Here is a 12,026-nt window from a genome sequence, read left to right on the forward strand (position 1 = left end):
CAGACATCACATATGATTAGCTTAGATACCTTTGAGTAATCTCTTGTTAATAAGGTTATTGTCAGTTTATGTGAGTTTGGACTTTATTACACGTGAAGTATCTGCAGTGGCGGGCGATTCCTCGCAAGGCTGAGACGGCAGATTTTTGATGGTTAAAAATACCTGTGACCGTAAATTTCAGAAGGAGCGGTCTGCGGCGAGAAGCGTTTCACAGAAGATGAAGAGATAGAAAGGGAAGTAGTGTCTTTATTTATAGACAGAGAGATTGCGGGGGAGAAGAAGCCGCAGGACGCCACTCATCTGACTTTCCAGTAACAAGGGTTAAGTTTACGCACTCGTTTACCCTCCGATGGAACGCCGCGCATATTCAGAAACATCTATGAAATAATGGACGATAATGACAAATCTGCTCCATGTCCCCCGAGCCCGCTCACATATTATACAGTACATGTTCCACAATGACGTCATATCACCCCCTGTATTTGTGCCGTTATTAGCACATTCTACAGTGACATCATATCACCCTCCCGTATTCATACCATTATGTGCGCTATGTTCCGTCCTGTATTTATACCGTTCTAGGAATGATCCATGATCACGGCATATCGTCCTCTCTGTTTTTACACTGTTATTAACACATTCTACAATCATGTCATATCGCCCTCCCATATTTATACCGCTACCACAGATTAGTTAAAGTTTCATGGTTTTGTCCCAAGCCTCGGTCACCAGGCCATCTATGGTGCCCCCTGGAACTGCACAGGGAGCACATCCCTAAGACCAGCTCTAGTTACAGGTCAGATACCTACAGCTCCTCTGTCCCTATGACAATACTTCTTGTCCTGTGCCTTAGTAGTTTGATCATGTCATAAGGGCATTATGTGGGTATAAATCACTATCCACATATTAGCCAGCTTGACTAATGGAGGTTTAGTTGTGGACATCGATGGAGAATGAAAGACACCAAGCCCTCCGGTCCTCAAATGTAGAGAAAGGAAAATCGACTTTGAGTTTTGCTCGTGTCCCTGGGCTCTGAGTCTGCCCATGTCTAGGGTACCGTAATGGGGTTGCATTCCACCTCTCAATCCCTTCTTGCATTTTCTTCCTCTTAGCTCTTGCATTGGACAATTTATACAATTATAGCAAAAAATTATAGTTATGTGCTCTTTATGATAGAAACCTCTGATACAAGATGTAGCGCAAATTTTAGAAGAAATTCTGAAAACTTTATTGGATTGAATGGTGTAGCAAAGGCAGATACCCCCAAAAGTACCAGTCACAGATATGCTCATAAGTACCTGCTACGAATACTTCCATAACTACTAGCAACATATATTTATTTTCAGTACCAGCCACAGATACTACCATATGTGCCTACCACGGATACTCCCATGAGTACCAGCCACAGATACTACCATATGTGCCTGCCACGGATACTACAATGAGTACCACCCACAGATACTACCATATGTGCCTGCCACGGATACTCCCATGAGTACCAGCCACAGATAATACCATTAGCAGCTTCCACACATGCTACTACGTACCTGCCAAAGATACACGTGTGTACCTACCACACATACCTTTATAAATGCTTGCAATTAGCACCCCCATTAGTACTTGCCACAGATATTCCATTATGTGTCTCCAGATACATAAGAACCTGCTACAGATATTCCTAAAAGGTACCTACCACATGAGTGCCTCCCACCAAGACCCCCATAAATGCCTGACACAAATGTCTCCATAATGGTGTCCTAATAGCTACTCTTATAACACTGCTGCACTTTAAGGGCCAGGACTTTAGGTTTAGTGGCCCTTTAAAAAAGGGACTTCTGTCAAAAGTTCTGGAAAAGGGTATTTCTTGTTTAACTTAATATTCATGGAAAATGTCTTTTTTTAATAGATTTTTTTGTTTTTTTACAATGAAATTGAAAATGAAATACAAAAAACAATGTTCTTCTGTAGCCATCAGAAAAACACACAGGTCCAAACTACAACTCCCAGCATGCTTTGCCACCTCCTGTACAGGATACTGTGCAGATGATCAGTTCTTCCTCTGGGGGTGGCGGCACAGGAGCTCCCGCTGACATCAGCATTTACTGAGAATTTGCAAAGAAAGATGATGCAACTTTATTTTTCCTTACAACTCAATATTTACGAGCGTCATCCAGCGCTGATCAGATAATGTAAATTGTGGCGACATAAAACAGCGGCGCCTAAAAACCATCACCGCTTATTGTCCTATGAGTCTGTTACATAATGACAAACTCGGATGTCATCGACAAAACCTGAGCTGTACAATGCGGGCGATGTGGCTGATAATATCGAGAGATCGCTCCTCTGTGCTGCAGCTGGGGGGGGGGGGGGGGGTTAATGCATGGGACGTGTCCTACCTCAGCTAGTACCAGGGTGGTCTGTCTGTGTTGGCCAAATCTATATACACAGTCAGTTACAGTGGGTGCTAATAGCGGTCTTCTTTAGCTCTATTATGGTACATATAATGATCAGTGACTTCAGCTTAGATGCTTTGTCTATGGCAGTCAAATCCATGCTTTACACTGCCGCTCTACTCCATTAGGCACATCTAGGATGAGGGACTTTAGCTTCGCTGCATTGTCTCATCAGAGGTTCAGGCTGCTGTTCTTTCGGTTGCCCTTGGTTTACACTGCAGCTCTGCTTTATTAAGTCCCAGCTATATCACAAGTGAGCTTGGAGCTCCGCCTTAAAGGGGCCATCTTTAAAGGGTTTATCCCAAAATCTAAAGTTATCCGAAGGATAGGGGATAATTTTATGATTGGTGGGGGTCTCACCTTGGAGGCCCCACTGATCCCGGGAACAGGGGTCCTGTGCCCCCCTTCTCCCAAATGCATACTGCCCCTCTGCAATGAGGAAATTGAATAGAGCATGGTACCGCTCCTTTCCCTTTCAATGGGACTGTCGGAGAGTACAAGCAATTGGCAATTTCCATCAGCTCCGCTGAGATGAATGGAGCGGCGCCCACGCATGCGCAGCTAGCTCTCCATTCAGTTTCACATCAATGCGGGTGGGAAAAGGGACCTCGCAGTGACTAGAAAAGGGGGACATGGGACCCCTGTTTTCAGGATCAGTCGGTGTCTCAACAGTAAGACTCCAACCGATCATAAAGTTACCCCTATCCTGTGAACAGGGTGTACCTTAGAGTTTGGGATAACCCCTGTAAGGGCTCATTCACATGGGTGTATTTTTTACATGCGTAATACTCAGTGCTGAATCCCCATTGATCTGCATTGGGGTATCCGGATGAGCGTACTCTCATGCCACCGGAAGTCATGTGGAAAAAATGCTGCATGTCCTATTTTGTTGTGTGTTATGCACGGAAATAGGGCATGGAGGTCGATGGGAGTGCGCAAATATGCATGACACACGTGTATACACTGCGTATCCACGCATAAATCAATGGGTTCTGCTTGACTTCTTTTTTGCGCACATAAATACGTAGCGATTTCGAGTCGTGAATGCATCGCGTAATCACTGACTGAAATACGCATCTGCCCGAGCCCTCAATGTGGCATTATACCAGTTAGTTAAATCAAGAGTAGGGGGCCTCACTGGTGACACCCACCATCCCCCGGCTGGAACAGCCCATGTACTAACAGTGTGATGCAACTCTGCAGCTCCCTGTGTAATGCCATGGGTCAATGGAAGGATTGTGCAATGGTTGGTAGTGTGGAATTCGCATAGCTTTAACTGTGTGACCGGGAGAGCAGGTGTGCTCCGGAGACCAAATGTGATCCAGGCACCAGGTGTGGTCCGGAGACCAAATGTGATCCAGACACCAGGTGTGCTCCAGAGACCAAATGTGATCCAGGCACCAGGTGTGCTCCAGAGACCAAATGTGATCCAGACACCAGGTGTGCTCCAGAGACCAAATGTGATCCAGACACCAGGTGTGCTCCAGAGACCAAATGTGATCCAGACACCAGGTGTGCTCCAGAGACCAAATGTGATCCAGACACCAGGTGTGCTCCAGAGACCAAATGTGATCCAGACACCAGGTGTGCTCCAGAGACCAAATGTGATCCAGACACCAGGTGTGCTCCAGAGACCAAATGTGATCCAGACACCAGGTGTGCTCCAGAGACCAAATGTGATCCAGGCACCAGGTGTGCTCCAGAGACCAAATGTGATCCAGACACCAGGTGTGCTCCAGAGACCAAATGTGATCCAGACACCAGGTGTGCTCCAGAGACCAAATGTGATCCAGACACCAGGTGTGCTCCAGAGACCAAATGTGATCCAGACACCAGGTGTGCTCCAGAGACCAAATGTGATCCAGACACCAGGTGTGCTCCAGAGACCAAATGTGATCCAGACACCAGGTGTGCTCCAGAGACCAAATGTGATCCAGACACCAGGTGTGCTCCAGAGACCAAATGTGATCCAGACACCAGGGGTGCTCCAGAGACCAAATGTGATCCAGGCACCAGGTGTGCTCCAGAGACCAAATGTGATCCAGGCACCAGGTGTGCTCCAGAGACCAAATGTGATCCAGACACCAGGTGTGCTCCAGAGACCAAATGTGTTCCAGACACCAGGTGTGCTCCAGAGACCAAATGTGATCCAGGCACCAGGTGTGCTCCAGAGACCAAATGTGATCCAGGCACCAGGTGTGCTCCAGAGACCAAATGTGATCCAGGCACCAGGTGTGGTCCGGAGACCAAATGTGATCCAGGCACCAGGTGTGGTCCGGAGACCAAATGTGATCCAGGCACCAGGTGTGGTCCGGAGACCAAATGTGATCCAGGCACCAGGTGTGGTCCGGAGACCAAATGTGATCCAGGCACCAGGTGTGGTCCGGAGACCAAATGTGATCCAGGCACCAGGTGTGGTCCGGAGACCAAATGTGATCCAGACACCAGGTGTGCTCCAGAGACCAAATGTGATCCAGGCACCAGGTGTGGTCCGGAGACCAAATGTGATCCAGGCACCAGGTGTGCTCCAGAGACCAAATGTGATCCAGGCACCAGGTGTGGTCCGGAGACCAAATGTGATCCAGACACCAGGTGTGCTCCAGAGACCACATGTGATCCAGGCACCAGGTGTGGTCCGGAGACCAAATGTGATCCAGACACCAGGTGTGCTCCAGAGACCAAATGTGATCCAGGCACCAGGTGTGGTCCGGAGACCAAATGTGATCCAGACACCAGGTGTGCTCCAGAGACCAAATGTGATCCAGACACCAGGTGTGCTCCAGAGACCAAATGTGATCCAGGCACCAGGTGTGGTCCGGAGACCAAATGTGATCCAGACACCAGGTGTGGTCCGGAGACCAAATGTGATCCAGACACCAGGTGTGGTCCGGAGACCAAATGTGATCCAGACACCAGGTGTGGTCCGGAGACCAAATGTGATCCAGACACCAGGTGTGCTCCAGAGACCAAATGTGATCCAGGCACCAGGTGTGGTCCGGAGACCAAATGTGATCCAGACACCAGGTGTGGTCCGGAGACCAAATGTGATCCAGACACCAGGTGTGCTCCAGAGACCAAATGTGATCCAGGCACCAGGTGTGGTCCGGAGACCAAATGTGATCCAGGCACCAGGTGTGGTCCGGAGACCAAATGTGATCCAGGCACCAGGTGTGGTCCGGAGACCAAATGTGATCCAGGCACCAGGTGTGGTCCGGAGACCAAATGTGATCCAGGCACCAGGTGTGGTCCAGAGACCAAATGTGATCCAGGCACCAGGTGTGGTCCGGAGACCAAATGTGATCCAGGCACCAGGTGTGGTCCGGAGACCAAATGTGATCCAGGCACCAGGTGTGGTCCGGAGACCAAATGTGATCCAGGCACCAGGTGTGGTCCGGAGACCAAATGTGATCCAGGCACCAGGTGTGGTCCGGAGACCAAATGTGATCCAGGCACCAGGTGTGGTCCGGAGACCAAATGTGATCCAGGCACCAGGTGTGGTCCGGAGACCAAATGTGATCCAGGCACCAGGTGTGGTCCGGAGACCAAATGTGATCCAGGCACCAGGTGTGGTCCGGAGACCAAATGTGATCCAGACACCAGGTGTGCTCCGGAGACCAAATGTGATCCAGGCACCAGGTGTGGTCCGGAGACCAAATGTGATCCAGACACCAGGTGTGCTCCGGAGACCAAATGTGATCCAGACACCAGGTGTGCTCCGGAGACCAAATGTGATCCAGGCACCAGGTGTGGTCCGGAGACCAAATGTGATCCAGGCACCAGGTGTGGTCCGGAGACCAAATGTGATCCAGGCACCAGGTGTGGTCCGGAGACCAAATGTGATCCAGGCACCAGGTGTGGTCCGGAGACCAAATGTGATCCAGGCACCAGGTGTGGTCCGGAGACCAAATGTGATCCAGGCACCAGGTGTGGTCCGGAGACCAAATGTGATCCAGGCACCAGGTGTGGTCCGGAGACCAAATGTGATCCAGGCACCAGGTGTGGTCCGGAGACCAAATGTGATCCAGGCACCAGGTGTGGTCCGGAGACCAAATGTGATCCAGGCACCAGGTGTGGTCCGGAGACCAAATGTGATCCAGGCACCAGGTGTGGTCCGGAGACCAAATGTGATCCAGGCACCAGGTGTGGTCCGGAGACCAAATGTGATCCAGGCACCAGGTGTGGTCCGGAGACCAAATGTGATCCAGGCACCAGGTGTGGTCCGGAGACCAAATGTGATCCAGGCACCAGGTGTGGTCCGGAGACCAAATGTGATCCAGGCACCAGGTGTGGTCCGGAGACCAAATGTGATCCAGGCACCAGGTGTGGTCCGGAGACCAAATGTGATCCAGACACCAGGTGTGCTCCAGAGACCAAATGTGATCCAGGCACCAGGTGTGGTCCGGAGACCAAATGTGATCCAGGCACCAGGTGTGCTCCAGAGACCAAATGTGATCCAGGCACCAGGTGTGGTCCGGAGACCAAATGTGATCCAGACACCAGGTGTGCTCCAGAGACCAAATGTGATCCAGGCACCAGGTGTGGTCCGGAGACCAAATGTGATCCAGACACCAGGTGTGCTCCAGAGACCAAATGTGATCCAGGCACCAGGTGTGGTCCGGAGACCAAATGTGATCCAGACACCAGGTGTGCTCCAGAGACCAAATGTGATCCAGACACCAGGTGTGCTCCAGAGACCAAATGTGATCCAGGCACCAGGTGTGGTCCGGAGACCAAATGTGATCCAGACACCAGGTGTGGTCCGGAGACCAAATGTGATCCAGACACCAGGTGTGGTCCGGAGACCAAATGTGATCCAGACACCAGGTGTGGTCCGGAGACCAAATGTGATCCAGACACCAGGTGTGCTCCAGAGACCAAATGTGATCCAGGCACCAGGTGTGGTCCGGAGACCAAATGTGATCCAGACACCAGGTGTGGTCCGGAGACCAAATGTGATCCAGACACCAGGTGTGCTCCAGAGACCAAATGTGATCCAGGCACCAGGTGTGGTCCGGAGACCAAATGTGATCCAGGCACCAGGTGTGGTCCGGAGACCAAATGTGATCCAGGCACCAGGTGTGGTCCGGAGACCAAATGTGATCCAGGCACCAGGTGTGGTCCGGAGACCAAATGTGATCCAGGCACCAGGTGTGGTCCGGAGACCAAATGTGATCCAGGCACCAGGTGTGGTCCGGAGACCAAATGTGATCCAGGCACCAGGTGTGGTCCGGAGACCAAATGTGATCCAGGCACCAGGTGTGGTCCGGAGACCAAATGTGATCCAGGCACCAGGTGTGGTCCGGAGACCAAATGTGATCCAGACACCAGGTGTGCTCCAGAGACCAAATGTGATCCAGGCACCAGGTGTGGTCCGGAGACCAAATGTGATCCAGGCACCAGGTGTGGTCCGGAGACCAAATGTGATCCAGGCACCAGGTGTGGTCCGGAGACCAAATGTGATCCAGGCACCAGGTGTGGTCCGGAGACCAAATGTGATCCAGGCACCAGGTGTGGTCCGGAGACCAAATGTGATCCAGGCACCAGGTGTGGTCCGGAGACCAAATGTGATCCAGGCACCAGGTGTGGTCCGGAGACCAAATGTGATCCAGGCACCAGGTGTGGTCCGGAGACCAAATGTGATCCAGGCACCAGGTGTGGTCCGGAGACCAAATGTGATCCAGGCACCAGGTGTGGTCCGGAGACCAAATGTGATCCAGGCACCAGGTGTGGTCCGGAGACCAAATGTGATCCAGGCACCAGGTGTGGTCCGGAGACCAAATGTGATCCAGACACCAGGTGTGCTCCAGAGACCAAATGTGATCCAGGCACCAGGTGTGGTCCGGAGACCAAATGTGATCCAGACACCAGGTGTGCTCCAGAGACCAAATGTGATCCAGACACCAGGTGTGCTCCAGAGACCAAATGTGATCCAGGCACCAGGTGTGGTCCGGAGACCAAATGTGATCCAGGCACCAGGTGTGGTCCGGAGACCAAATGTGATCCAGGCACCAGGTGTGGTCCGGAGACCAAATGTGATCCAGGCACCAGGTGTGGTCCAGAGACCAAATGTGATCCAGGCACCAGGTGTGGTCCGGAGACCAAATGTGATCCAGGCACCAGGTGTGGTCCAGAGACCAAATGTGATCCAGGCACCAGGTGTGGTCCGGAGACCAAATGTGATCCAGGCACCAGGTGTGGTCCGGAGACCAAATGTGATCCAGGCACCAGGTGTGGTCCGGAGACCAAATGTGATCCAGGCACCAGGTGTGGTCCGGAGACCAAATGTGATCCAGGCACCAGGTGTGGTCCGGAGACCAAATGTGATCCAGGTACCAGGTGTGGTCCGGAGACCAAATGTGATCCAGGCACCAGGTGTGGTCCGGAGACCAAATGTGATCCAGGCACCAGGTGTGGTCCGGAGACCAAATGTGATCCAGGCACCAGGTGTGGTCCGGAGACCAAATGTGATCCAGGCACCAGGTGTGGTCCGGAGACCAAATGTGATCCAGGCACCAGGTGTGGTCCGGAGACCAAATGTGATCCAGACACCAGGTGTGGTCCGGAGACCAAATGTGATCCAGACACCAGGTGTGGTCCGGAGACCAAATGTGATCCAGACACCAGGTGTGCTCCGGAGACCAAATGTGATCCAGGCACCAGGTGTGGTCCGGAGACCAAATGTGATCCAGGCACCAGGTGTGGTCCGGAGACCAAATGTGATCCAGGCACCAGGTGTGGTCCGGAGACCAAATGTGATCCAGGCACCAGGTGTGGTCCGGAGACCAAATGTGATCCAGGCACCAGGTGTGGTCCGGAGACCAAATGTGATCCAGGCACCAGGTGTGGTCCGGAGACCAAATGTGATCCAGGCACCAGGTGTGGTCCGGAGACCAAATGTGATCCAGGCACCAGGTGTGGTCCGGAGACCAAATGTGATCCAGGCACCAGGTGTGGTCCGGAGACCAAATGTGATCCAGGCACCAGGTGTGGTCCGGAGACCAAATGTGATCCAGGCACCAGGTGTGGTCCGGAGACCAAATGTGATCCAGGCACCAGGTGTGGTCCGGAGACCAAATGTGATCCAGGCACCAGGTGTGGTCCGGAGACCAAATGTGATCCAGGCACCAGGTGTGGTCCGGAGACCAAATGTGATCCAGGCACCAGGTGTGGTCCGGAGACCAAATGTGATCCAGGCACCAGGTGTGGTCCGGAGACCAAATGTGATCCAGGCACCAGGTGTGGTCCGGAGACCAAATGTGATCCAGGCACCAGGTGTGGTCCGGAGACCAAATGTGATCCAGGCACCAGGTGTGGTTCGGAGACCAAATGTGATCCAGGCACCAGGTGTGCTCCAGAGACCAAATGTGATCCAGGCACCAGGTGTGCTCCAGAGACCAAATGTGATCCAGGCACCAGGTGTGGTCCGGAGACCAAATGTGATCCAGGCACCAGGTGTGATCCGGAGACCAGGTGAGACCCGGAGGTCAGGTGTGGTCCGGAGACCAAATGTGATTCAGAGACCAGGTGAGACCTGGAGACCCGGTGTGACCCGGAGGTCAGGTGGGACCCGGTGCGGGGTGCATGCTGCAGATCAGCAGTATAAGGAATGAAAGCTGCACTATGGTTGGTTGCTATGGGCAACAGAGACAGATTTTCTTTTAGACAGGTTTCCTGTGAGTGTGGTGTCATGGCCCATCCTGTATGTAATATGTGTAAGGGCAGCTTCACACAGGCGTAAACGCATTTGCACACGCCTAAGCGCTATGCGTGCAAAAAAGCCTTGTTCATATCCACATATTTTACTGTACTTTGTCTACCCACGGGACATGTTTATTTGCGGCGAACAAACGCATCGATTGAAGTAGCTAATTAGTTCCAGATGTCTTATTTTGGAGCGGAATTACGCAGTGTTTCACGCATCTCCTTGCTTGTTCCGCAGACAATTTGGCGCCACCCATTGACTTCTGTGGGGACCTTTAGAGAAATACGTAGCGCACGTTCTATCTTTTTTTATACGCACACAAAATATGTGCATCTGAACAAACCCATTGAAATCAATGGATTCTATTCACTGCGTATTGTGCACGCAAGTGCGTCTGTGTGAAGGACCCTGAGCGTGTGAATACAGCCTTAATATTACATGTCAGTATACCCGACTCCTGGATATCACGCGTGCACAATAATAATCTGCCCAATTAACCTGCCGCTGGCGGACTAATGGTGCTGATTATTTGCCCGGTTCATTCCTACGAACGCTAATGGACGAGCAAACGCACATTTGTCGGCTGATCTGCTTGTTCGTGCAAACCTAAAAACGCTCGCTGCTCAGCAGTTCGGGTCGCCACCCAGTCGGTAAACCAGCGGTTTGGCCGGTATTTCCACCTCAAGGCCGGCACCGGTAATTAATTTTTTTACCAGCCATATTAATGGCCAGTAAAAGATAATTAGGCGGCCGCGTAGAACCTCGGGCCGGGCTGCATCCCTACAAGCTGGCTGAACTGTTCAACTCATCACAGACGCTCCACACACTGCGTGACTCCTCCCCCGAGTCCTGCACTACCGCTAATAGGTGCATGTACACAGCAGATACCGATACAGGGGGGAGGCAGCTGATGGCTTCAGTGCAGCATCCGGAGTGTATGTGATGAGCTGAGCAGTTCAGAAGGTTTGTAGGGATGCAGCGTCACTGGTGGGGGCCACAGAGGGGAGACCGCGTCACTGGTGGGGGCCACAGAGGGGAGACCGCGTCACTGGTGGGGGCCACAGAGGGGAGACCGCGTCACTGGTGGGGGCCACAGAGGGGAGACCGCGTCACTGGTTGGGGCCACAGAGGGGAGACCGCGTCACTGGTTGGGGCCACAGAGGGGAGACCGCGTCACTGGTTGGGGCCACAGAGGGGAGACCGCGTCACTGGTTGGGGCCACAGAGGGGAGACCGCGTCACTGGTTGGGGCCACAGAGGGGAGACCGCGTCACTGGTTGGGGCCACAGAGGGGAGACCGCGTCACTGGTTGGGGCCACAGAGGGGAGACCGCGTCACTGGTTGGGGCCACAGAGGGGAGACCGCGTCACTGGTTGGGGCCACAGAGAGAACAGCATTACTATGGGGGGAACTGAGAGGAACATGGGGATAGTGACTGGATTCAGAGAGTGTGTTGGAAGAAATATTTATGGCAGGCTGGGCCTGGATAGAGAAGAGAAATGAAAACGGAGACATCACCTGTGATCACTGGAGGTAACTGCACTGCAATCACTACTAAGCCAGTTTCAGACCAGTGTATTGCAGGTACATTTTTGACTATGATGCTGAGAGTTTGGGTCAGTAGTCCCATGGTCGAGCCGGGACACTCGTCAGTACTACAAGCACAAAATGCATCTGTAATAGTCTCATCTGACACTGGCTGAGCTGGTGTACCTCACTATTATTATATATGGGGACTGCATTGTAGAGGCCCCGAATGGGCTCAATCCTGAGTACTGCTGTGTGGCTCATGAGTTCTGTGTGCCCCGATCCGGCAGAGCAGTTTTCAAGAAGTGTCAGCAGTCCGTGCCCCCGATACCGGGGGAGGTGTCT

The sequence above is a fragment of the Eleutherodactylus coqui genome, chromosome 3 (genome assembly GCF_035609145.1).
Source record: "Eleutherodactylus coqui strain aEleCoq1 chromosome 3, aEleCoq1.hap1, whole genome shotgun sequence".
NCBI classification, from domain to species: Eukaryota; Metazoa; Chordata; class Amphibia; order Anura; family Eleutherodactylidae; genus Eleutherodactylus; species Eleutherodactylus coqui.